The following is a 25,999-nucleotide window of genomic DNA, read 5'->3' as shown; positions in this document are numbered from 1 at the left end:
ACGGCACAATAAATCAAGAATGCTACAGTTATACACATAGGGGGGCTTGAGATTTACGACTGCTTTCGTGAGACCGCATGTGGAATACTGAGCTCCATTCTGGGCACCAGTTCTCGGGGTAGATATTTTTAGCCTTGGAGGGAATGTAGTGTAACGTCTGAGATTGATAACTTAATTCCTGACTTGCGTTGTGCATGATCCCGACTGCATCATTTGCATCCAAATTCTTCACTCAAATCGTTCCTTCGCTCCCCCTCTGAAGTCCCTCTTTAAAATAAAGCAGCTTTGGTGCACCTGCCCCTGTATCCCCTTGCGTGCTTCTACGAGCAGAATCAGGCCGTTGGACCCATCAAGCCTACTCCGCCATTGAATCATGGCCGATCTATCTTTCCCTCTCAACCCCATTCTCCAGCGTTCACCACACGACGCCTGACAAAACTGATCAAAACTGTGCCGATCTCTGCTGCACAAATATCACTGACTCGGTCTCCACAGCCAACTGTGTCAATGATTTCCACAAATTCACTGCCTTCTGTCCAAAGAAACTCTGACTAAAGAAGTTTGGTTTGATAGCACGTCTGAGGTAGGTCCAACTTGGGGTTGCTTTGTTAGGTTGCTGTAAAGGTTTAGCGGATGAGTAATTTTCAAAGCATTTGGTGCTCTTGGGTTTACCCTGAGAAGGTATCCATGTTCGCCAGAGATGTGTAGGAAGGAACTGCAGATGCTGGTTTACACCGAAGATAGACACAAAAAGCTGGAGTAACTCAGCGGGACAGACAACATCACTAGATGGAAGGAATGGGCGACGTTGCGTGTCAAGACTTCTTCAGACTGAGAGTCAGGAACGGGTACTGAGAGCTATAGAAGGTAGCCGGGTCAGGCAGTTACTCCAGCACTTGTGTTTTTTTACGAAGAGGAGATATGTTTTATGCAGTTTGCATTTGTCTCAAACCGTGTTTAAGTTTATTATTGTCATGTATTGTCATGTGTAGTGAACAGCTTTGTTTTGCATGCTATTCAGTCAGATCAGATAATACTAAACATAAATACAATCAAGTCAAACTCAAATACAATAGGTAGAGCAAAGAGGAAGATACAGGGTGAACAATATAGTTCTCAGCATGGTAGCGCAGCAGTTCCAGAGACACAAAAGTCCAATGTTCGCAATGGGGTCGAGGTGAATCGGACATTACCCTAGCTTATGGAAAGGCCGTTGTGAGGTGCTCCAGGCAATCAGGTCTGTGTGTAGGCTGGATGTACACTGTTTAATTCATTCTTCTCTGCAAAGAGGAAGATACAGAGTGAAGAATGCAGTTCTCAGCATTGATGTTCGCATTTAACTCCTTATCTTTTTAGTGGGAGTGTCAACTTAATTGTATAGTCATGGTGACATAGAGCATGGAAATAGACCCTTTGGCCCAACTCAAACATGCTGACAAAGTTGTCCCATCTAAGCTAGTTCCATTGGCCTACGTTTAGCCCATATCCCTCTAAACCATTCCGTCCAAATGTCTTTAAAATGCTGTTGTTGTATCTGCCTCAGCTACCTCTGGCCGCTCATTCCATACACCCAGCACTGAGTGGAAAAAGCTGCCCCTCAGGTTGGAATGTTGAGCAAAACACAAAGTGATGGAGGAACTCGGCTGGTCAGGCGGCATCTGTGGATGCAATGGACAGGCGACATTTTGGGCTGGGATCCTCATTCAGATTGGTGAAGACTCCAGTCTGAAGAAGGGTCCCGACTTGAAATGTGGCCTCCACTGAGGAAAACCAGGGGCCACAGTTTTATGAATACGGGGTAGGCCATTTAGAATGGAGATGAGGACTTTTTCAGTCAGAGAGTTGTAAATCTGTGGAATTCTCTGCCTCCGAAGGCAGTGGTGGCCAGTTCTCTGTATGCATTCAAGAGAGAGCGAGATCGAGCTCTTAAGGATAGCAGAGTATGGGGAGAAGGCAGGAACGGGGTACTGATTGTGAATGATCAGCCATGATCACATTGAATGGTGGTGCTGGCTCGAAGGGCGGAATGGCCTCCTCCTGCATCTATTGTCTATAAACTGAGTTCATCCAGCAGTTACCTGAGACGCCAAATTTGGTAAAATCTCAGGGCTCCAGAGCTGGGAAACCTGCACCCATGAGGATGTGCATTCAGGCATTGCAGTGTAGGTCTGAGCTTGGTTGGTGGTAAATGGGACAGTGCGAGTCATGCAAACATGTCCAGAATCCCTCAGACAGGCAGCATGGTGGTGCAGTGGTAGAGTTGCTGCTTCACAGCGCCAGAGACCCGGGTTCGATCCTGACTATGGATGATGTCTGTGCGGAGTTTGCCTGTTCTCCGGTTTCCTCCCACACTCCAAAGTACGGGGTTGCAGGTTAATTGGCTTCACGAAGTTGTAGAATTGTCCCTAGTGTGTGTAGATTAGTGTACTGGTCAGCACGGACTTTGTGGGCCAAAGGGTCTGTCTCAAGTCAGTGCTCTGCTCATCCCTCCTTGCTTCATGGTCCTCTCTCTTGCAGTAATCTTTTAATCTATAGAAAAACTTAAAAAAAACTATTAAACCTGTAGATTTTTTAAAAATGCCCTACTTTGGAACTGCAGCATTAAAAATGGTCCATTTGGCCCATCCAGCCTGTGCTAGCTCCTGCTGTTCGTGCAAGGATTTGCATAGACAAGCTTCTAACAGTTTATGGCATTGTGTGCTGAAATTTGAGTGGACTGGTGGCTTAAACAAATCCAGCACTCAATTCTTGCAGAAGGAAAATTAAAGTTGGTGCTGCCGAACAGTTGTAGGTTTGGGCCAGTGAAAGGGTTAAGTATTTTGAAGCGGTGCATTTCTCTAATCCAGCTTAATAATATGCTGCCTTTACAGCGCTGAGAATCATTTGGAAGCCAAGCCATTTGCACTTTACAACCTGTGGGGGCTTAAAGGACAATGCCCTGCTTGAATGAAGTTTGTGAGGTGTGTTATTAGCTTAGAATCGGCCCCACTGGGTGGAGAAACTATTTCCCCAACATGATTGTCAGTACAGCGCTGACGGTGCCTCACCTTTGTATTTAACAAAGAATATGGGTGAAACAGTCATACAGCATGGAAACAGGCCCTTCGGCACGGTGGCGCAGCGGTAGAGTTGCTGCCTTACAGAGAATGCAGCGCCGGAGACTCAGGTTCGATCCTAACTACGGACGCCGTCTGTACGGATTTTGTACGTTCTCCCCGTGACCTGTGTGGGTTTTCTCCGAGATCTTCGGTTTCCTCCCACACTCCAAAGACGTACAGGTATGTAGGTTAATTGGCTGGGCAAATGTAAAAAATTGTCCCTTGTGGGTGTAGGATAGTGTTGGTGTGCGGGGATCGCTGGGCGGCACGGACCCGGTGGGCCGAAGGGCTTGTTTCTGCGTTGTATCTCTAAAAATAAAAAAAATCTACGCTAGTCCAACCTGCCTGCGTTTCGCTGAATTACTGCAGTATGCGTCTGCAGTTCCTTTTTATTACAACGGGTTCATTGCTAATTGTTCAATAGTGTGGGTATGTTGCCCAGACTCCAGGCACGGTGACGCAGCGGTAGAGTTGCTGCCTTACAGTGAGTGCAGCGCCGGAGACCCGGGTTCCATCCCGACTACGGGCGCTGTCTGTACGGAGTTTGTACGTTCTCCTCGTGACCTGCGTGGGTTTTCCCCGAGATCTTTGGTTTCCTCCCACACTCCAAAGACGTACAGGTTTGTAGGTTAATTGGCTTGGTAAATGTAAAAATTGTTCCTAGTGGGTGTAGGATAGTGTCAATGTGCAGGGATCGCTGGTCGGCGCGGACCCGGTGGGCCGAAGGGCCTGTTTCCACGCTGTATCTCCAAACTAAACTAAATGATTGAGCAGGCAGAAGTTCAAATTGCATGTTGCTGGGTCTTCTACTTTGGATGATAAGGTCTGGACATCTCTCAGTGGTAATGGTGACCATAAAACTACTGGCATGTCATAATGCTTCTTCTGGTTCATTGAAAAGATGCCACACCATCCCCATGCTTGCCCCAGTATTCACTATATTTTGGTTTAGTTTATTATTGTCATGTGTACTGAGGTACAGTGAAAAGTATTTTTCTTGCATGCTGGATAGTCAGCAGAAGACCATACATGATTACAGAAGAGGGTCTCGACCCGAAACGTCACCAATTCCTTCTCTCCAGAGATGCTGCCTGTCCTGCTGACTTACTCCAGCATTTTGTCTCTATCTTCATTTTAAACCAGCATCTGCAGTTCCTTCATACACATACATGATTACAACCAAGCCGTCCACAGTGTACAGATACAAGATAAAGGTAATAACATTTAGTGCAAGGTAAAGTCCGATTAAAGATAGTCTGAGGGTCTCCAACGAGGTAGATGGGAGGTCGGGACTGGTGAGTGGACAATCCAGTTGCCTGACAACAGCTGGGAAGATACTGCCTGATGGGAGAGGGGAGTGACCGGGTTGAAACTTGTCTTGGGCTCTATGATGTGTAGGGAAAAAAACTGCAGATGCTGGTTTAAATCGAAGGTAGACACCAAATGCTGGAGTAACTCAGCGGGCTAGGCAGCATCACAGGAGAGAAGGAATGGGTGACATTTCGGGTCGAGACCCTTCTTTGATTTTGGCCTCTATGATTTTGCTTTCAAATCCCTGATTCCCTCTGCTCCTGAGATGGAAATCGTCTCATTACCATGGCTATACGTGATTTCAGAACCGTGTCATAATAGATAATTCTGAACAGCTTAGGTGACCCAGGAAGCTACTTAGTTTGAGTGTAATTAGTGAGAAGGTGACAAATGCTGGCCTTCTCAGTGTTGCCTATATCTGTGAATTAATTAAACCTCATCGGAAGTATTTGAACCTTTGGGAAGGCAAGGGCTGAATTTGCTATTTCTGCACTGGGAGACAGCTGAGCTGTACAGATTTACTCCACGGTAGACACAAAATGCTGGAGTAACTCAGCGGGACAGGCAGCAACTCTGGAGAGAAGGATGCTGCCTGTCCCGCTGAGTTACTCCAGCATTTTGTGTCTACCTTTGATTTAAACCAGCATCTGCAGTTCTTACCTCCACAATCTGAATCGCTCTTCCATGTATTGTCGACACAAGGAACTGCAAATGCTGATTTACAAAAAAAGACGAAGTGCTGGAGTAGTTCAGCAGGTCAGACATCATTTCTGGAGAACATGGATCGATGATGTGTAGGAAAGAACTGCAGATGCTGGTTTAAATTGAAAGTAGACACAAAATGCTCGAGTAACTCAGCAGGACATGCAGCATCTCTGGAAAGAAGGAATGGTTGACGTTTCTGGTCATCAGATGGATAGATGATGTTTTGGATCAGGTCTCTTCTTCACCTTTATAGACTTTAAAGGTACAGTGGGGAAACAGGCCCTTCGGCCCATCGAGTCTGCGCCGACCAGCGATCACCCCGTACACTCCCACTATCCTACACACTGACAACAATTTACAATTTTACCAAAGCCAATTAACCTACAAGCTTGTACGTCTTTGGGATGTGGGAGGAAACCGGAGCACCCGGAGGGAATCCATGCGGTTACATGGAGAACGTACGAACTGCGTACAGACAGCGCCCATAGTCAGGATCGAACCCGGATCTCTGGCGCTGTACGGCAGCAGCTCTACTGCCATGCCACCCTACCCATGTTCTCCAGAGATGCTGCCTGACCTGCTGAGTTACTCCAGCACTTTGTGTACGTGTCTCTTTCACTCTTTCAATAATTAGTCCAGTTTGTCCATCTGCTGGAGGTGTTGGAGTTATTTTTCCAATACATCTTGAGGAAACTTCTGGTTGGTGCTGAAGTTTAGTTAGTGGAGCAGAGGCACATTTAGTTTGGGAGGAGGCAACAGCTGGTATTGGCTGGAAAGTAACTCGGGTTGTACTGAGTGAGTGAGGTTAAACTCCCCATTGTCTGGACGATTGGCGTTTGACCTTTCGGCGCGGTAAGCGCAAAAACATTTACAGGCCAGCGTAAATCCCAATTGTAAATCTCAACGCACCGAGCACAAAATGACATTCAGCCGTTTAAATTCCTCCCCCATTTTCCATCTGCTGCGAAGTCTTTTCTGTAACCATGGGGACATGCTGGCTAGCTCCCTCTCACAGAGACCGTGAAGCAAGGTAGATACAGGGCGATCCCTCGCTCTCACACGGGCAACCTCACAAACCAACTAAACCCAGTTTGCTGTCAGCCCCATAATAACGTCACAACATTTTGTAGCTTTTGCCAGTCGACACTGCAACACGCCGGTAATTGTTAGTGTTTAAAATCTCGAATGGCATGGTGCTGCTCGAGGCTCTGCTGGCTTTACCACATTGTACATAACTCTTTGTTATCTTCAAACACTAGCTCTGGGTATCCCCCCCCCCCCCCCTCCCCGCACTGTGGATTTACAGCTTGCAGTTATGTTGTTGAATGGCGCTGGTATCAAGATGCTTCACCCACCACTACTGAAAATTGTCACCTGATAGGCCAGTTAAATATTCATTTCCTTTTGTTTCTCCCCCCTTTGCACCTCCCTGATGTTTTTCTGTTGCCAAAGCCACGATAATTTTACAACCTCTTCAATGGTTTGCAGTCTAATCGAGCTAGCTGGGCTTGCTGTTCACTATTATACACACCTATTGCACACACCTTTCATTGCCATTGGTATCGTGCAGTTACTTACAGCCATGTAGAAAACTCAGAACCACAAGCTCCCATTAAATAGCAATGAGGTAAATGGCCGCACAGTGTGTAATGTCTGCCACGGACTGACTCAAGAGATATTGCTCTCTTACACTGTGGAAGGATGAATGTAAGGGGAAAATAAATTAATGGCCAGACCCTGATGTACAGAGGGATCTTGGAGTCCATGTCTGTAACTCCCCTGAAAATAACAATACAAGTAGATAGAGCGGCAAAGAAGACGTAAGGTGTGCTTACCTTCATTGCTAGGGGCATTGAGAACAAGTGTCAGGGGGTCATGAAGGAACTGCAGATGCCTGTTTACATAAAAGTACACAAAGTGCTGGAGTAACTCAGCGGGTCAGGCAGCATCTTTGGAGAATGTGGATAGGTGATGTTTTGGATCAGGACCCTTCAGACTGATGGCCAGCTTGTTGGGGGGGAGTGGGGAATATTCCAGTACACTCCTGATTTGATCCTTGCAAGTTATGGAAAGGCTGTGGAATGTCAGGATACACCACTGGGTACCCAGCAGCTGACTGCTTTTGTAACCATGGTATTTGCAATAGTTTAGGTGTAGCTGCAGATGCTGGTGTAAATCGGTTAGACACAAAATGCTGGAGTATCTCAGCGGGACTATCAGCATCTCTCTCGAGAAGGAATGGGCAACATTTTGGGTCAGACTTAAAAAGGGTCTTGACCCGAAACGTCGTCCATTCCTTCTCTCCAGAGATGCTGCCTGTCCTGCTGAGTTACTCCAGCATTTTGTGTCTACCTTTGGCCCACTGAGTCCACGCCGACCAGCGATCTCCTCTGCGCGCACACACTAGGAACGATTTACATTTATACCAAGCCAATTAACCTACAAACCTGTACGTCTTTGGAGTGTGGAAGGAAACCGAAGGTCTCGGAGAAAACTCATGTGGTCACAGGGAGAACGTACGAACTCCGTACAGGCAAACACTCGAAGTCAGGATGGAGCCCGGGTCTCTGGCGCTGTAAGGCAGCAACTCTACTGCTGTGCCTCCATGCCCTTGATCTAGTTGCATTTTGGGTCAGTGTTGAACCTGTGTGATTGGGGTGACTGTGGGCCACCCTAGGTGGTTGGGGTATTGATGGCCGGCAGTGGCAAGTCAGTAGCATTGAGGGCAGGCGGTGGCGTTGAGGGCCGGCGGTCACAGTGGCGTTGAGAGCTGGCGGTGGCTAATCGGGGTGGCGTTTATAATGCTGCCCTGTCCACTCTATAAAAGATAAACCAGCCGTGAATCTGCAGTCATTAACACTGGCTAAACTGCAACAAATAATAACCTCATTGTTTCATTGCCGGTACATATGACAATTAAACACTCTTGGCTTTTCATTTAGCAAATGCAGGATGACTCACTGTGCCCAGCTTGGTGACTTTCATTTTGGTCTTATTGAATGTTGTCTCGTTGCCTTGTTTCAGTCTGTGCTACTGTTGAGCCTACTGGAATATTTGATTGGAAAATACTTTAATGACACATGCATGAGTATAAGGCTGGACCTTATCCACTGATTGTGACTGACTCATTTTTCCAAATGTTTTAATTAAAGGGTTATTACTACTGACCTCAGTTGCAATCTTTCTCTTGATTTGAGCAGTTTAGGGATGATGTTGGAAAGAGTTTGTGGTGGAACTCTGCATCTTACGGAAAGTTGGAAGGTTCGAGAGTGAGATTTTTGGGCATTGAAAGATGGAACCATCTTATTTTATCTTATTGAAAGATGTAATGCAGGTGGGTTGCATTTACTGGTGGGCAAAGCGATGGGCTAGTGTGGCTGTCACGTGTGTTTCTCTTTGCCTCACAGTGCCAGAGACCCATGTTTGATCCTGCCCACAGGTGCTGTCTGTGTGGAGTTTGTACCTTCTCCCCATGATGGCGTTGGGTTTTTCTGGGTGCTTGGGTTTCCTCCAACATCCTAAAGTCGTGTGGGTTTGTAGCTTCTGTAAATTACCCCTAGCGTGTCGGATAGAACTAGTGTGTGGGGATCGCTAGTCTGAATAATTTCATTGCAACAAGTAGGTGTGTGTATGTGTGTTACGGTCGCATGTACTGAGGTTTTGGTTTTAGAGATACAGTGCGGAAATAGGTCCTTCGGCCCACCGAGTCCACGCCGACCAGTGATCCCTGCACATTAACATTATCCTACGCACACAAGGGACAATTTTACATTTAAACCAAGTCAATTAACCCCCAAACCTGTACATCTTTGGAGTTTGGGAGGAAATTGAAGATCTCAGAGAAAACCCACGCAGGTCACTGGTAGAACGTACAAACTCCATACAAGCACGTGTAGTCTGAACAATGTCTGAAGAAGGGTCTCGACCCGAAACATCACCCATTCCTTCTCTCCAGCGATGCTGTCTGTCCCGCTGAGTTACTCCAGCATTTTGTGTCTATCCCTTCAATAACACATTGATTAACTTTCTCCCATCCCATTTTTCTCCAATCTCCGTCTAGCTGGTCTTCCCTCCTAGTTAAAATTTTAACCAGCTCACGTCATTGCAACTGTCGCATCTTCCCAGTCATGACTAAAGCTCTTTGCCAACTGATCAGAACTTTACGCTAGTAACTACAGCCCAGTTACAGGTGTATTCTGTTCCAGCGGGGCCCTATCTGCTTTTGTACCCTTTGCCTTGACTAAAACAAGCATATCCAATATCCCTTACTCCTTAATGCTAAGTGAACCACATCTCAAAGATGTGCAGGTTTTAGATTTTTTTAGATTTAAATTTTAGATTTAGAGATACAGCGCAGAAACAGGCCCTTCGGCCCACCGGGTCCGCGCCGCCCAGCGATCCCTGCACACTAACATTATCCTACACCCACTGGGGACAATTTTTACATTTACCCAGCCAATTAACCTACATACCTGGTCGTCTTTGGAGTGTGGGAGGAAACCGAAGATCTCGGAGAAAACCCACGGGGAGAACGTACAAACTCCGTACAGACGGCGCCCATAGTCAGGATCGAACCTGAGTCTCCGGCGCTGCATTCGCTGTAAGGCAGCAACTCTACGGCTGCGCCACCGTGCCACCCACTACAAGCACCTGTAGGCTGGTAGGTTAATTGGTTCAGACTGAAAACGAGCCCAGTTCTGTTTAGTTGGCCTCAGCAGGCAAAACAAAGTTTTTCACACTAACAGGGTGGCCTGGTGACGGAGCGGTATAGTTGCTGCCTTACTGCACCAGAGGCCTGTGTTCAATCCGGACTACAGGTGCTTGTACAGAGTTTATACGTTCTCCCAGTGACCTGCGTGGGTTTTCTCCGAGATCTTCTGTTCATAGCAGCATGGTTTTCAAACTAACTGGTTGGTGTTTGGCCTGCTGGCTTTCATCATTTAAGATATTAGGTACAGGAGTTAGGACATTATTACCATTCTACAAGACATTGAGCTTAAGCTTGCAGTATTGGTCACCTTGCGATGAAAAGTTGCCCTGAAGCTGAAAGTGTGCCAAGATTTACAAGAATCTCCAGATTCAGGGATGGTTTGTTCCCAGCATCTCAGCCATCCTATCACCACCTAGGGAGTGGTCCTGACCTGTCATCTACCTCCTTGGAGAATCCAGGACTATCTTTAATCAGACTGGGGATGGGTGGTGAATCTGTGGATTCTTTGCCATAGATGGCTGTGGAAGCCAAGTCAATGGATATTTTTTAAGACAGAAATAGATAGATTCTTGATTATTATGGATGTCAGGGATTATGGGGAGAAGGCAGGAAAATGGGGTTAGGAAGCAGAGGTATATCGGCCATGTTTGTATTGCAGAGTAGACTTAGTGGCTCCTATAGCTTATAAACTAATGACTTTATTCCCTTCATCCTGTATCTGAACACTGGACAGCTTGATTTTAATTATGTATAGTCTTTCGGCTGACTGGATAACACGCAACAAAAAAAATTTCACTGTACCTCGGTACACGCAACAATAAACGAAACTGAATGTGTGTACGTTTCTAGGACCTGCGCTAGGGGAGAGATTGGGCAGGCTAGACTTTTTTCTTTGGAGCTTAGGAGACTGAGGGAGGTCTTGTAGCGGTGTATAAATCATGAGGGGTGATCTTGTAGAGGTGTATACATCATGAGGGGCATAAATAAGGTGATCAAAAGCTACTTGGGATCGATTTTAAATGAGGGGAAAAGATTTTAAAGGGACGCAAGGGAAAACTTCAGAGGGTGGCTTATATATGGAACGACAGACACCATAATGTGCAAAAGATATTTGGACAGATACGTGGATAGGGAAGATTTAGAGGAATGTGGGTCAAACGTGGGAAAATTGGTATCTTGGGCGGCTAGGAGGAGTTGGGCCGAAGGGCCTGCTTCCGTGCTGCACTACTCCAGACTCTAGATTTTGGGCAGCAAAGGTGATAAAATTGTTTTCCTTCTGAGTTCCAAATTCAGTGGGATAATTGGAGTGTTTCTGGATTTTGGTTCAGAGTGCTTTTAACAACAGCCATAGAAATGCCTGGTTTCATGGAGATAGAGCCCACTAAGTTTGTCACTGGCAGCGCGGTGGTAGAGCTGCTGCTTCACAGCGCCAGAGACCCGGGTTCCATCCTGACTGCGGGTGCTTGCCTGTACGGAGTTTGTACGTTCTCCTGACCTGCGTGGGCTTTCTCTGAGTTCTTTGGTTTCCTCCCCACACTCCAAAGGTTTGCAGGTTAATTGTTTTGGTGTAACTGTTTTTAAAAAAAATCTGTGTTAATGTGTGTAGTATTAATGTACGGGGATCTCTGGTTGGTGCGGACTCGGTGGGCCAAAGGGCCTGTTTCCGCGCTGTATCCTAAGCTAGTCCTGATCACTGCAGTTAACCTGGTCCGCTAAGCAGAGGATGCACTCGTAGTGTGGTGTAAGAAAATAACTGCAGATGCTGGTACAAATCAAAGGTATTTATTTCACAAAATGCTGGAGTAACTCAGCAGGTCAGGCAGCATCTCAGGAGAGAAGGAATGGTAGTGTGGAGTATTTTTACCCCAGGGTTGTTTATCCCCAGAGCCAGCGTGAGTGGCAATGGCAGCAGTTGTTGGGGGAAGGCAGCCTGGAGCCAGTGAGGTGGTGTTAGTGCACCGTGTTGCCATGGAATGCCGCTGGGGGAGGGCTGTGGGAGGCAGAGTACTGTGCAACCCGATCCCTGTATTTTGTCAGCTTTAAAAGAAAACTCCATACTTGAAATAATCGGAGTCCGCAAAAGGGCACAGGCTGAGTGGTGCAAGCAAGCAATCCCTAATATGGACGTGTCACAGATCCTGGCATCTGCAGCCCCTCTGGTAAGGTTACCTCTCCCAGCCGTGTCCAGTTGATAATTTATCAGCGACAGTCACAGGTGACTTGGGCTGCTGAACATGTGCTTGTCCTTCCTCTCAGTACACCCATGCTACAGGGCTCGCCTCTGCTCTATCCCAGCGTATAGACTTGGGCAAGAGAGCATTGGTGAAACTCTGACTTGTTTAGTGTTCCTTGAGTAGTGTACACCATGGCATAATTATCAACAGTAGAGCAAATAAAATTGGCCACCATAGAAAGCATCTTATCAGGATGCATCACAGCCTGCTTTGGGAACAGCTCCATCCAAGACCGCAAGAAATTACAGCGAATTGTGGACGCAGCCCAGACCATCACACAAACCAACCTCCTTTCTATTGACTCAATTTATACCTCGTGCTGCCTCGGCAAGGCCAGCAGCATCATCAAGGACGAGTCGCACCCTGGTCACTCCCTCTTCTCCCCTCTCCCATTAGGCAAAAGGTACTGAAGTATGAAAATGCACACCTCCAAATTCAGGGGTAATTTCTTCCCAGCTGTTATCAGGCAACTGAACCGTCCTACCACAACCAGAGATCAATGCTGAACTACTAGCATTTTGTTACTCCAGCATTTTGTGATACCTTCGAACTATAAACAATAGGTGCAGGAGTAGGCCATTCGGCCCTTCGAGCCAGCACCACCATTCAATGTGATCATGGCTGATCATTCTCAATCAGTACCCCATTCCTGCCTTCTCCCCATACCCCCTGACTCCGCTATCCTTAAGAGCTCTATCTAGCTCTCTCTTGAATGCATTCAGAGAATTGGCCTCCACTGCCTTCTGAGGCAGTGAATTCCACAGATCTACAACTCTCTGACTGAAAAAAGGTTTTCCTCATCTCTGTTCTAAATGGCCTACCCCTTATTCTTAAACTGTGGCTCCTGGTTCTGGACTCCCCCAACATTGGGAACATGTTTCCTGCCTCTAACGTGTCCAACCCCTTAATAATCGTATATGTTTCGATAAGATCCCCTCTCATCCTTCTAAATTCCAGTGTATACAAGCCTAGTCGCTCCAGTCTTTCAACATATGACAGTCCCGCCATTCCAGGAATTAACCTAGTATCTCCTATCTACCTCATCAGTGATCCTCGGACTATCCTCGATCAGACTTTGCCGGCTTGACCTTGCACTAAATATTATTCCCTTATCTTGTATCTGCACACTGTAAATAGCTTGATTGTAATAGACAATAGACAATAGGTGCAGGAGTAGGCTATTCAGCCCTTCGAGCCAGCACCGCCATTCAATGCGATCATGGCTGATCATTCTCAATCAGTACCCCGTTCCTGCCTTCTCCCCATACCCCCTCACTCCGCTATCCTTAAGAGCTCTACCCAGCTCTCTCTTGAAAGCATCCAACGAACTGGCCTCCACTGCCTTCTGAGGCAGAGAATTCCACACTTTCACCACTCTCTGACAGAAAAAGTTCTTCCTCATCTCCGTTCTAAATGGCCTACCCCTTATTCTTAAACTGTGGCCCCTTGTTCTGGACTCCCCCAACATTGGGAACATGTTTCCTGCCTCTAATGTGTCCAATACCCTAATTATCTTATATGTTTCAATAAGATCCCCCCTCATCCTTCTAAATTCCAGTGTATACAAGCCCAATCGCTCCAGCCTTTCAACATACGACAGTCCCGCCATTCCGGGAATTAACCTAGTGAACCTACGCTGCACGCCCTCCATAGCAAGAATATCCTTCCTCAAATTTGGAGACCAAAACTGCACACAGTACTCCAGGTGCGGTCTCACTAGGGCCCGGTACAACTGTAGAAGGACCTCTTTGCTCCTATACTCAACTCCTCTTGTTATGAAGGCCAACATTCCATTGGCTTTCTTCACTGCCTGCTGTACCTGCATGCTTCCTTTCATTGACTGATGCACTAGGACACCCAGATCTCGTTGAACTCCCCCTCCTCCTAACTTGTCTCTCTGCTGACTGAATACAGCGTGACAAAAAAGCTTTTCACTGTACCTTGGTGTACATGACAATAAACTAATGTAACTAATGACTTGATTGTATTTATGTATTTCTGCTCAACCCGGTTGAGTTTGTGTTTGAAATGGTGTCTTGTAGCGTGTTGTGTAAAAGATGGACAGTCTTTTGCCCAGAGGAGGGAAATCGAGTACCAGAGGACATGGATATAAGGTGACGGAGGGGGCAGATTTAATAGGTACCCGAGAGGTGACTTTTTACACAAAGGGTGATGGGTAGATGGAACGAGCTGTCGGACAAGGTAGTTGAGGCAGATACTACAGTGTTTACAATACCACACAATATATCTTTATTGTCATTGTACAGGCATACAACGAGATTGGGAATGCAACTTCCATACGATGCAATAAATTGATTAGCTAGTCAGTATAAATTTATACAACCCAGTGAAACAAAATTAGAAACAGATTTAAAATAGTATAAAGTTCAAGTAGGTCTGTGCCGGTTCACTGTGCGATGTGACCATCCTGCTCAGCAGGACCGCGCGTAGAAGGCCTTGTAGCGTCTGCCCGATGGTAGAAGTTGGAACAGACTATTGCAGGGGTGAGACATTTGGGCAGGTGCATGAATAGGATAGGTTTAGAGGATTATGGGCAGGTGGAACTAGTGGAGACCGGGCATGTTGGTCAGCATGGGCAAGTTGGGCCAAAGGGTCTGTTGCCATGTTGTAGGTCAAAGAAGTTGAGTAAAAGAGACACATGCATGACCTAATGAAAAAATAATTTGTATATCACAAGTTTACTGATGAAAGTATCTGTTGAGCTGAAATGAATGCATGGGCAGCAGATTTGAAACTGCCTCCCTGTTTAATATTCTGGAACTGCTGAATGGTTTTGGCTGTGGAGGTAGGCGAAGCTTGGAATGGTTTTACCAGAGGGCAAGATGCCAGTTACCAGGGAGGGTGCCACTTATCTTCTGTATTTGCTGTTGATGGATCCCTCCACCCATGTCAGGAACTCTTGTACATGAGAAATTAATTGACAAGGCAGTTTAGTTTAGAGCTACAGCACGCAGCCAGGCCCTTCAGCCCTCTGAGTCGGTGCCAACCAGCAAACCCCACATATTAACACTATCCCATCTCGGGACAATTTACATTTATACCAAGCCAATTAACCTGCAAACCTGTACGTCTATGGAGTGTGGGAGGAAACCGAAGATCTCGGAGAAACCCACGTGGTCACTGGGAGAACGTACAAACTCCGCACAGACAGCCCCCGTGGTCGGGATCAAACTCTGATCTCTGGTGCTGTGCCACCATGCTGCAATTCTACCGCTGCTTTTCCAGTTTCCTGTGTTATATTTGCATGGCTAGTCTGTCTGTGGACTAACTATGGAGGCACAGTTAGACCACCTGCCTTAAATTCCCCCAAACTGGGATTCAATCCTAACCTTTGATCTCTTGTACAGGACGTTGGCAAGGCCACATTTGGAGTATTGTATTCTGTATTGATCGCCCTGTTTTCGGAAAAATGTTGTTAACCTGGAAAGAATGCAGAGAAGATCTGAGGATGTTGCCAGGTCTCGAGTTGTAGGGAGAGGTTAAGCAGGCTCAGCCTTTATTCCCTGGATTACAGGAGGATTAAGGGTATCTTAGTAACAAGGACAGAATCCCCCTCGTTCTCACCTTCCACCCCATCAGCCAGCGTATCCAACAAATCATCCTCCAACATTTCCGTCACCTACAACGGGACCCCCACCACTGGCCACATCTTCCCATCCCCTCCCCTTTCTGCGTTCCGCAGAGACCGTTCCCTCCGTAACTCCCTGGTCCACTTGTCCCTTCCTACCCAAACCACCCCATCCCCGGGCACTTTCCCCTGCAACCGCAGGAGATGCAACACCTGTCCCTTTACCTCCCCCCTCAACTCCATCCAAGGACCCAAACAGTCTTTCCGGGTGAGACAGAGGTTCACCTGCACCTCTTCCAACCTCATCTATTGTATCCGCTGCTCTAGATGTCAACTTCTTTACATCGGCGAAACCAAACGCAGGCTCGGCGATCGTTTCGCTCAACACCTGCGCTCAGTCCGCCTTAACCAACCTGATCTCCCGGTGGCTGAGCACTTCAACTCCCCCTCCCACTCCCAGTCTGACCTTTCTGTCATGGGCCTCCTCCAGTGCCATAGTGAGGCCCACCAGAAATTGGGAGAACAGCACCTCATATTTCGCCTGGGCAGCTTGCAGCCCAGCAGTATGAACATTGACTTCTCCAACTTTAGATAGTTCCTCTGTCCCTCTCTTCCCCTCCCCCTTCCCAGTTCTCCCTCTATCTTTCTGTCTCCACCTATATCCTTCCTTTGTCCCGCCCCCCTGACATCAGTCTGAAGAAGGGTCTCGACCCGAAACGTCACCCATTCCTTCTCTCCTGAGATGCTGCCTGACCTGCTGCATTACTCCAGCATTTTGTGAAATAAATATATTCGATTTGTACCAGCATCTGCAGTTGTTTTCTTACACTAAGGGTATCTTAGAGGTGCATAACTCCAAAGACACGTGGGTTTGTACATTAATTGGCTTGTATAATTGTAAATTGTTCCTAGTGTGAAGGTAAGAGCTGTTGTATGGGTCAGCGCGGACTCGGTGGGCCAAAGGGCCGGTTTCCACGTTGTATTTCCAAACTAAATTATTAAAGCTCTTAAAATTTAACATTGCAATCGCACTGAATTAGCAGACCTTGTAAAGATTGATATTGTTCTTTTAGAATCAGGCTTGCTTCTGATTCATACAGCTGCAATACTGTTGCAGAAGCAACAATAGACAATAGGTGCAGGAGGAGGCCATTCGGCCCTTCCAGCCAGCACCGCCAGGCAATGTGATCATGGCTGATCATTCTCAATCAATACCCCGTTCCTGCCTTCTCCCCATACCCCCTGACTCCGCAATCATTAAGAGCTCTATCTTGCTCTCTCTTGAAAGCATCCAGAGAATTGGCCTCCACTGCCCTCTGAGGCAGAGAATTCCACAGATTTACAACTCTCTGACTGGAAAGGTTTTTCCTCATCTCCGTTCTAAATGGCCTACCCCTTATTCTTAAACTGTTGCCCCTTTTTCTGGACTCCCCCAACATTGGGAACATGTTTCCTGCCTCTAACGTGTCCAATCCCTTAATGATCTTATACGTTTCGATAAGATCCCCTCTCATCCTTCTAAATTCCAGTGTATACAAGCCTAGTCGCTCCAGTCTTTCAACATATGACAGTCCCGCCATTCCGGGAATTAACCTAGTAAACCTACGCTGCACGCCCTCAATAGCAAGAATATCCTTCCTCAAATTTGGAGACCAAAACTGCACAACTCTTTCAGCCATCTTGTAGAGCTGTAAGCAAGGAACCGGGTCATTCCGGACTCCTCCATTTCAGCTGTTGGCACATTGATACGATGTGCTGGAGTAACTCAGCGGGTCAGGCAGCATCTCTGGAGAACTTGCATAGGTGACGCTTTGGGTCAGAGCCCTTCAGGAGCGTCTGAGGAAAGGTCCTGACCTAAATCGTCGCCTATCCATATTTAGACTTAGAGATACAGCGTAGAAATAGGCCCTTTGGCCCACTGAGTCTGCACTGACCAGCGATCACTCCGTACACTAGCACTGTCCTACACACCGAGGACAATTTGCAGAAGCCAATTAACCTGCAAACCTGTATGTCTTTGGAGTGTGGGAGGAAACCAGAGCACCCGGAGAAAACCCACGCAGGTCTCGGGGAGAACGTACAAACTCCTTATACAGACAGCACCCGTAGTCAGGATCAAACCCGGGTCTCTGGTGCTGTGAGGCAGCAACTCTACCACTCTGCAGCCCCAATGCATTCTTCATATTCTCCAGAGAAGCTGCCTGACCGGCTGAGTTACTCCAGGGGGGTTTTGTTGTAAACTAGCATCTGCAGTTCCTTGTGACTAAGTTGGCATTTTGGGCTCGTCCCATTTCCTGTATTTGGCCTGTAGCCTTCTAAACATTTCCTGTTCATAACTCTTCAAACGTCTTTAAAACTGCAGCAGAATGCCATTCTGAAAGACCTGTCATTCAGTGTCGCCGTTGTCTACGTGAATGGAAACTTTGGTCATCCAAAATGCCTCGCGTGAAATGCATGCTTGATTCCTGGGCCAACTGTTGGCACGGGGCATGGGTCGGCCATTCAGTGTTGTGGTTGATGTCAGCCAAAGGGATAGTTGCCTAAAATACCCTCCAATGACGGGCTTGCTCCATGCTAAATGTGGCATTGTTGTCAGATGAAATGCTATTTGGCTGAGGTTGTACATGTGTGGCTGAGAATGAGCTGTCCTTCAGTCGTATCGGCTCGAAGAAGAAGTATTTATGCACCAGGATAGTGTGCTCTCCTTGGTCTAACTTTATCACTGCAGGCGTTTTGCAGGCCTTTTGAGATGCAGCTTGAAATGTTAGGCTGCGTAATAAGGGCAAGTGACCGACTAACCTACCTACCCCCCTCAATATGGGAGGAATGGTAGCATTCATATTGTGGGGGCTGGAATATAAAAGCGAGGATGTAATGCAGAAGCTTTATCATGTGCTGGTGAGGCCACGTGGAGTATTGTCATGAGGTCATAAGGAATGGGAGTAGAGTTAGGCCATTCAGCCCATCAAGTCTTCTCCGCCATTCAATCATGGCTGATCTATCTCTCCCTCCCAACCCCATTCTCCTGCCTTCTCCCCATAACCTCTGACACCCGTACTAGTCAAGAATCTACAATACAATACAATACAATATATCTTTATTGTCATTGTACAGGGGTACAACGAGATTGGGAATGCGCCTCCCATACGATGCAATAAATTAATGACCTAATCAGTATTAATTTAAACAACCCAATGAAACATCTTAGAAACAGTTTTAAAACAGAATAAAGTGCAAGTAGATCTGTGCCGGTTCACTGTGCAATGTGACCATCCGGCTCAACAGGACCAGTTGTGGCCCTGGGGATGAAGCTGTTCCTGAATCTGGAGGTGCGGGCGTAGACAGCCTTGTAGCGTCTGCCCGGTGGTAGAAGTTCGAACAGACTGTTGCAGGGGTGTGAGGAGTCTTTGTGAATGCTGGTGGCTTTTCTGCGGCATCGTGTGTTGTAGATGCCCTCCAAGGCTGGTAGCTGTGTTCCGATAGTCTCTCCCTCCCAACCCCATTCTCCTGCCTTCTCCCCATAACCTCTGACACCCGGGTCTGAAGAAGGGTCTCGACCCGAAACATCACCCATTCCTTCTCTCCCGAGATGCTGCCTGACCTGCTGAGTTACTCCAGCATTTTGTGAATAAATCGATTTGTACCAGCATCTGCAGTTATTTTCTTATACCTCTGACACCCGTACTAATCAAGAATCTATCTCTCTCTCTGCCTTAAAAATATCCACTGATCTGACTCCCGCAGCCTTCTGTGGCAAATAATTCCACAGATTCACCACCCTCTGACTAAAGACATTTTCCCTCATCTCCTTCCTAATAGAACGTCCTTTAATTCTGAGGCTGTGACCTCTAGTCCTAGACTCTCCCACTAGTGGAAACATCCTCTCCACATCCCTTTTATCCAAGCCTTTCACTATTCTATTCTGTTGTGAGCAGTTTTGGGCCCCATATCTGAGGAAGGCTGGCTTTGAAGAGGGTTCAGAGGCGGTTTACGAGAATGATACCAAGGGTGTTTGGGTTGACATATGAGGAGCAATTGATGGCTCTGGGCCTGTACTCGCTGGAGTTTAGAATGAGGGGAGATCTCACTGAAACCTAGTAAATATAATCAAAGATCAAGATAGTGTGGACATGGAAAAGATGTTTCAAGTAGTGGGAAAGTCTTGTACCTGAGCACACAGCCACAGAATAAAAAGGATGTACTTTCAAAATGGAGATTCATTTCTTTTAGTCATCTATATACTAAAACTCTCGTTTGTTATCTTGTTTGTGACTGAACTTCAGCCGAAACGGTACACAATAGCATGACAATTTTAGGCCCACCTTACTCACCATTGTCACTTTAGTGCAAGTCGTTTTATTGAAATCGGTGTTATATTTTTTAAGTTATTCACATTTTAAAGTTTAAAAGGAGGGGAGGGAGAGAGAAGGAAGGGGGGAGGGGGGGTTGAGGAGAGAGGGGAGGGGGGGAGGACAAGGTGCTGCACCAATGCAGGAGAGGTTTGGGCCCAACGGGTCCACTTGGTCTAGTGTCCCTCTAAACCGTTCCCATCCGTGCATCTGTCTGCGTGTTGTTATAGTGCCTGCTTCAACTACCTCCTCAGGCAGCTTGGTCCATGTACCCACCGCACTCTGTGGGCAAGGTTGTGTCTCGCTCGGGTTCCTATTGATTCTTTCCCCTCTCTCAAACTTATGTCCCCTGGTTCTTGATTCCCTGGGTCAAACCCTCCGAGCGTCTACCCTATCTATTCCCCTCATGATCTGTGTACCTCCAAGATCACCAATCGGCCTCCTGCATTCAAAGGAATAAAGACCTGTCCAATCTCTACAAAATCACCCCTCATCCTCCTGCGCTCCAAAGGAATGGGTGATGCAATGGAGTTGGACTTGGTGGTAAGGTTGGACAAATCGGAGTTAGATACAAAATGCTGGAGTAACTCAGCGGGACAGGCAGCATCTCTGGAGAGAAGGGATGGGTCCAACTGAAAGGAAGCATGCAGGTACAGCAGGCTGTGAAGAAAGCCAATGGAATGATGGCCTTCATAACAAGAGGAGTTGAGTATAGGAACAAAGAGGTCCTTCTGCAGTTGTACAGGGCCCTAGTGAGACCGCACCTGGAGTACTGTGTGCGGTTTTGGTCTCCAAATTTGAGGAAGGATATTCTTGCTATTGAGGGCGTGCAGCGTAGGTTTACTAGGTTAATTCCCGGAATGGCGGGACTGTCATATGTTGAAAGACTGGAGTGACTAGGCTTGTATACACTGGAATTTAGAAGGATGAGAGGAAATCTTATCGAAACATATAAGATTATTAAGGGGTTGGACACGTTAGAGGCAGGAAACATGTTTCCAATGTTGGGGGAGTCCAGAACAAGGGGCCACAGTTTAAGAATAAGGGGTAGGCCATTTAGAACTGAGATGAGGAAAAACTTTTTCAGTCAGAGAGTTGTGAATCTGTGGAATTCTCTGCCTCAGAAGGCAGTGGAGGCCAATTCTCTGAATGCATTCAAGAGAGAGCTAGATAGAGCTCTTAAGGATAGCGGAGTCAGGGGGTATGGGGAGAAAGCAGGAACGGGGTACTGATTGAGAATGATCAGCCATGATCACATTGAATGGCGGTGCTGGCTCGAAGGGCCGAATGGCCTCCTCCTGCACCTATTGTCTATTGAAATGTCACCCATTCCTTCTCCAGAGATGCTGCCAGTCCCGCTGAGAGACTCCAGCTTTTTGTGTCTAACTCGGCAGGACAGGCAGCATCTCTGGTGAGAAAGAATGGGTGACGTTTCGGGTCGAGACCCTTCAGTCTGAGAGTCAGGGGGAGTGGGGGACACAGAGATAAGGAAGAGGAAGCTGTGAAAACATCGGATCAGGAGGGACAATGGTCAAGTCAATGTCGAATGGATCATTGTTATATGAGGGGAAGGTGACAACGAGGCACATAATCAGTAGAATTTAATCAGAAGGACAATGAAACTAGTCGAAGAATTAGGATGGAGAATTAGAATGAACCTACATGTAGGAAGGAACTGCCGATACTGGTTTAAACCAAAGATGGACACCAAAAGCTGGAGTAACTCAACGGGTCAGAACATGGTCTTGTTTGTAAACTAGTAGAGTCAGCGAGCAGCAATCTGAAGAAGGGTCCCCACCCGAAACATCGTCTGTACATCCCCTCCACTGATGCTGCCTGACCCGCTGAGATACTCCAGCACTTTGTGTTTTGCTCCTGATTCCAGCATCTGCGTTCTCTCTTGTGTCTGATAGAGACAGAGTCAGCAGATAATTTTGTATTAGCCAGAGAGGTGGGGCTGATGGGGGGGTGTGATGGACCAGGAATAATGTATGTTGATTACTTTTTCAGTCAGAAGCTGCCTAGCTCTCGCCATTTGCCTGGGTTTGGCCTATCTCCCCCAAAACCTTTCCTATCCGTGTACCTGTCCAAATGTCTTTTAAATCGTAATTATCCTTGCCTTTACACTTTAGTTTATTGTCACGTGTGCCAAGGTACATTTAGATTTTAGATTTAGAGATACAGCGCGGAAACAGGCCCTTCGGCCCACCGGGTCCGCGCCGCCCAGCGATCCCCGCACATTAACACTATCCTACACACACTAGGGACAATTTTTACATTTGCCCAGCCAATTAACCTACATACCTGTATGTCTTTGGAGTGTGGGAGGAAACCGAAGATCTCGGAGAAAACCCACGCAGGTCACAGGGAGAACGTACAAACTCCGTACAGACGGCGCCCGGAGTCAGGATCGAACCTGAGTCTCCGGCGCTGCATTCGCTGTAAGGCAGCAACTCTACCGCTGCGCCACCGTGCCGCCAATGAAAAGCACAGTGAAAAGCTTTTTGTCAGCGGAAAGACTATCCAAGATTACAAGTGATTATAAGAAGTCAATGTTCATATCGCTGGGGTGTAAACTACCCAAGCGAAATATGAGGTGCTGTTCCTCCAATTTGCACTGGGCCTCACTCTGGCAATGGAGGAGGCCCAGGACAGATTGGGAGTGGGAGGGGGAGTTGAAGTGCTGAGCCACCGGGAGATCAGGGTGGTTAAGACGGACTGAGCGGAGGTGTTCAGCGAAACGATTGCCGAGCCTAACCTTGGTCTCGGGTTAGCGTGGGAATGGATACTGATATTCTAAGTATATGTTTCACAAAATGCTGCAGTAACTCAGCAGGTCAGGCAGCATCTCAGGTGAGAAGGAATGGGTGACTTTTCGGGTCTAGACCCTTCTTCAGACTGATGTCAGGGGGGCGGGACAAAGGGAGGATATAGGTGGAGACAGGAAGATAGAGGGAGATCTGGGAAGGGGGAGGGGAAGAGAGGGACAGAGGAACTATCTTAAGTTTGAGAAGTCGATGTTCATACCACTGGGCTGCAAGCTGCCCAAGCGAAATATGAGGTGCTGTTCCTCCAATTTCCGGTGGGCCTCACTATGGCACTGGAGGAGGCCCATGACAGAAAGGTCAGACTCGGAGTGGGAGGGGGAGTTGAAGTGCTCAGCCACCGGCACCTCATATTTCGCTTGGGCAGCTTTCAGCCCAGTGGTATGAACATTGACTTCTCCAACTTTAGATAGTTCCTCTGTCCCTCTCTTCCCCTCCCCCTTCCCAGTTCTCCCTCTATCTTCCTGTCTCCACCTATATCCTTCCTTTGTCCCGCCCCCCCTGACATCAGGCTGAAGAAGGGTCTCGACCCGAAACGTCACCCATTCCTTCTCTCCTGAGATGCTGCCTGGCCTGCTGAATTACTCCAGCATTTTGTGAATTAAATACCTTTGATTTGTACCAGCATCTGCCCCCTTGTTCATCCCTCTTCTCTTCCCCTTGTTTTCTTCCCCTTGTTCATCCCTCTGTGGGGGTATATTTCTCTGTACTTATGTTTTGTTTTTTTTCTCCTCCAGGGCTTTGTGAAAGATGTGCAAGAAGAATCCATTTCCATCACATTTGAAAACAAGTGAGTGCCAGTTTTTGACCTCTTGGGTCTGTGTGATGACCAGCTCTGACGTCTGCATGCTGTGGCCATGTCTCTCTGCAGTCAGTGGTTGTTCTCTCGAATTAATGCTATAAAGATGATCTTCCTCCCACAGCTACTATATTTCAAGCAATACACCTTCCCAAATTTTTTTTCAAAAAAATTGATTCAATTATTACTAATTTTATTTGGGATTATAAGACCCATTGAATAAATAAAAGACATTTATGCAAGTCTAAAACTAATGGAGGATTCGCTTTACCAAACTTCCTATTTTATTACTGGGCGGTTAATATTAAAAATATAACCTTCTGGCTGGACAACATTGATCGGCAACCAGATTGGTTAAAGTTGGAGAAGGAGGATTGCTTACCATTTGACATTGGTGCGATCTTATTCGCCCCAATAACTTTGAATAAAAAAACATATGGAGGAAATCCGATTATACATAGTGTTATCCGTATTTGGAAACAATTAAAACTCACTTTAAAATTGAGTAATTTATCTTTCTTCCTACCCATTGCAAATAACCCTTCTTTCAAATCGTCTGCCTCAGATAGAGGATTCATTCAATGGAAAAGTTATGGAATTAAAATGGTGGGAGACCTCTATCATAAGGGAACTTTTCTCTCTTTTCAGGAATTACAACAGAAGTATGGATTACATGCTAATAATTTTTTTTAGATATTTACAACTCAGAGATTATGTAAAATCACATACGCAAGAATGTAGATTTAGAGGCCCAGGAATTCTTGATGAATGCTTGAACCGTCACTACAATACAAATAAATTAATATCTTATATTTATAACACTCTTTTAGATACTGACATTCCGTCATCAGAATCATATAGACGAGCATGGGAGGACGAATTGGCTCAACCCATAACTCAAGACATATGGGACGAAAGTTTACAACACATACATCAATGCTCGTTAAACACTAGACACTCATTAATACAATTTAAAATATTACACAGACTACATTATTCGAAGACAAAATTAAACAGGATCTTCCCAAGTATCTCTCCTATTTGTGATAAATGTCAATTTCAAGAAGCCAATTTAACTCACACTTTTGTGACTTGTACAAATATGCAAAATTTTTGGATCGATATTTTAAAAATAATTTCCAAAGTTATCGATAACCAACTGGATTTAGATCCAAAATTAATAATTTTAGGATTATCAGAACACATTACAAACTTTACGTTAAGTCAGAGACACTTTCTTGATTACAGTTTAATAACTGCGAAAAAATTAATACTTAAATTTTGGGGAAAAACAGTAACCCCCACAACTAAAATGTGGATTACGGAAATGACCGAGACCTTGCATTTGGAAAAAATAAGGTTTGCCTTAATTGACAAACCAGATCTATTTTTTAAAATATGGTCTCCATTTATTGAATTTTTAAAAAAGTAAATGGGTTTGTCACAAAACTAAAATTTAAAACTAAAGTTAAAACTTGAGTTTAGGGTTGGATGTACAACTATACTCATTAACTCCCGGATCTATCCCCATAATCTTTATGTTAGTAATTCTCTTTTTTCTTTGCTCTCTATTAGTTTATAGTCTTTTTTTCCAGCCTCTTTTCATCTTTATTTTTTCTTTAAAAATTTAAAAATTGTAGCTATGTAAGAACTCTATAACCAGTTTGTCGTTTATTATTATTTGTACATATGCTTTAAAAAAAATTAAATTAAAAAAAAAATTAAAAAAAGAAAGGCACAAAGTGCTGGAAAAGCTGGAGAGCTGGAAAGGGTACAGAGAATAGACGCAAAAATCTGGGAGTAACTCAGTGGGACAGGTAGCATCTCTGGAGAGAAGGGTCTCGACCCGAAACGTCACCCATTCCTTCTCAGGAGAGATGCTGCCTGTCCCGCTGAGTTACTCCAGCTTTTTGTGTCCATCTTTTGTTCAAACCAGCATCTGCAGTTCATTCCTATATAATCTCAATCACAATAATACATTATTAACCAAGTATGTTTTGCAACATATGAGGAAATTCCTTTGCCATACAATCATAACAATAAAAAGCAGCAGGACACACAAAATACAAGGGGTCAGAGAAGATTTACGAGGATGTTGCTGGGACTCGAGGGTCCGAGCTACAGGGAAAGGCTGAGTAGGCTGGGACTCTATTCCTTGGAGCGCAGGAGGATGAGGGGTGATTTTGTAGAGGTGTGTAAAATCATGAGAGGCATAGATCAGGTAGATGCACAGAGTCTCTTGCCCAGAGTAGGTGAATCGAGGACCAGAGGACATAGGTTTATGGTGAAGGGGAAAAGATTTAATAGGAATCTGAGGGGTAACATTTTCACACAGAGGGTGGTGAGTGTATGGAACAAGCTGCCTGAGGAGGTAGTTG

At 46.1% G+C, this 25,999-nt stretch overlaps 1 pseudogene across 1 annotated transcript in view; it reads left to right on the top strand.

The window, feature by feature from the left end:
* LOC144609656 (RNA-binding protein FXR1-like) overlaps positions 1 to 25,999 on the top strand; it is a 74,367-nt pseudogene that overhangs the window by 4,619 nt on the left and 43,749 nt on the right. Inside the window, exon 2 of the transcript XR_013549342.1 lies at positions 23,560 to 23,612. The product of XR_013549342.1 is annotated as an RNA-binding protein FXR1-like (transcript). The remainder of the gene's footprint in view (positions 1 to 23,559; positions 23,613 to 25,999) is intronic.

This window comes from Rhinoraja longicauda, chromosome 34 (assembly GCF_053455715.1).
Source record: "Rhinoraja longicauda isolate Sanriku21f chromosome 34, sRhiLon1.1, whole genome shotgun sequence".
NCBI lineage: Eukaryota > Metazoa > Chordata > Chondrichthyes > Rajiformes > Arhynchobatidae > Rhinoraja > Rhinoraja longicauda.
The sequence above is the reverse complement of the archived record's forward strand: the minus strand, read 5'-3'. Positions and strand labels throughout refer to the sequence as shown.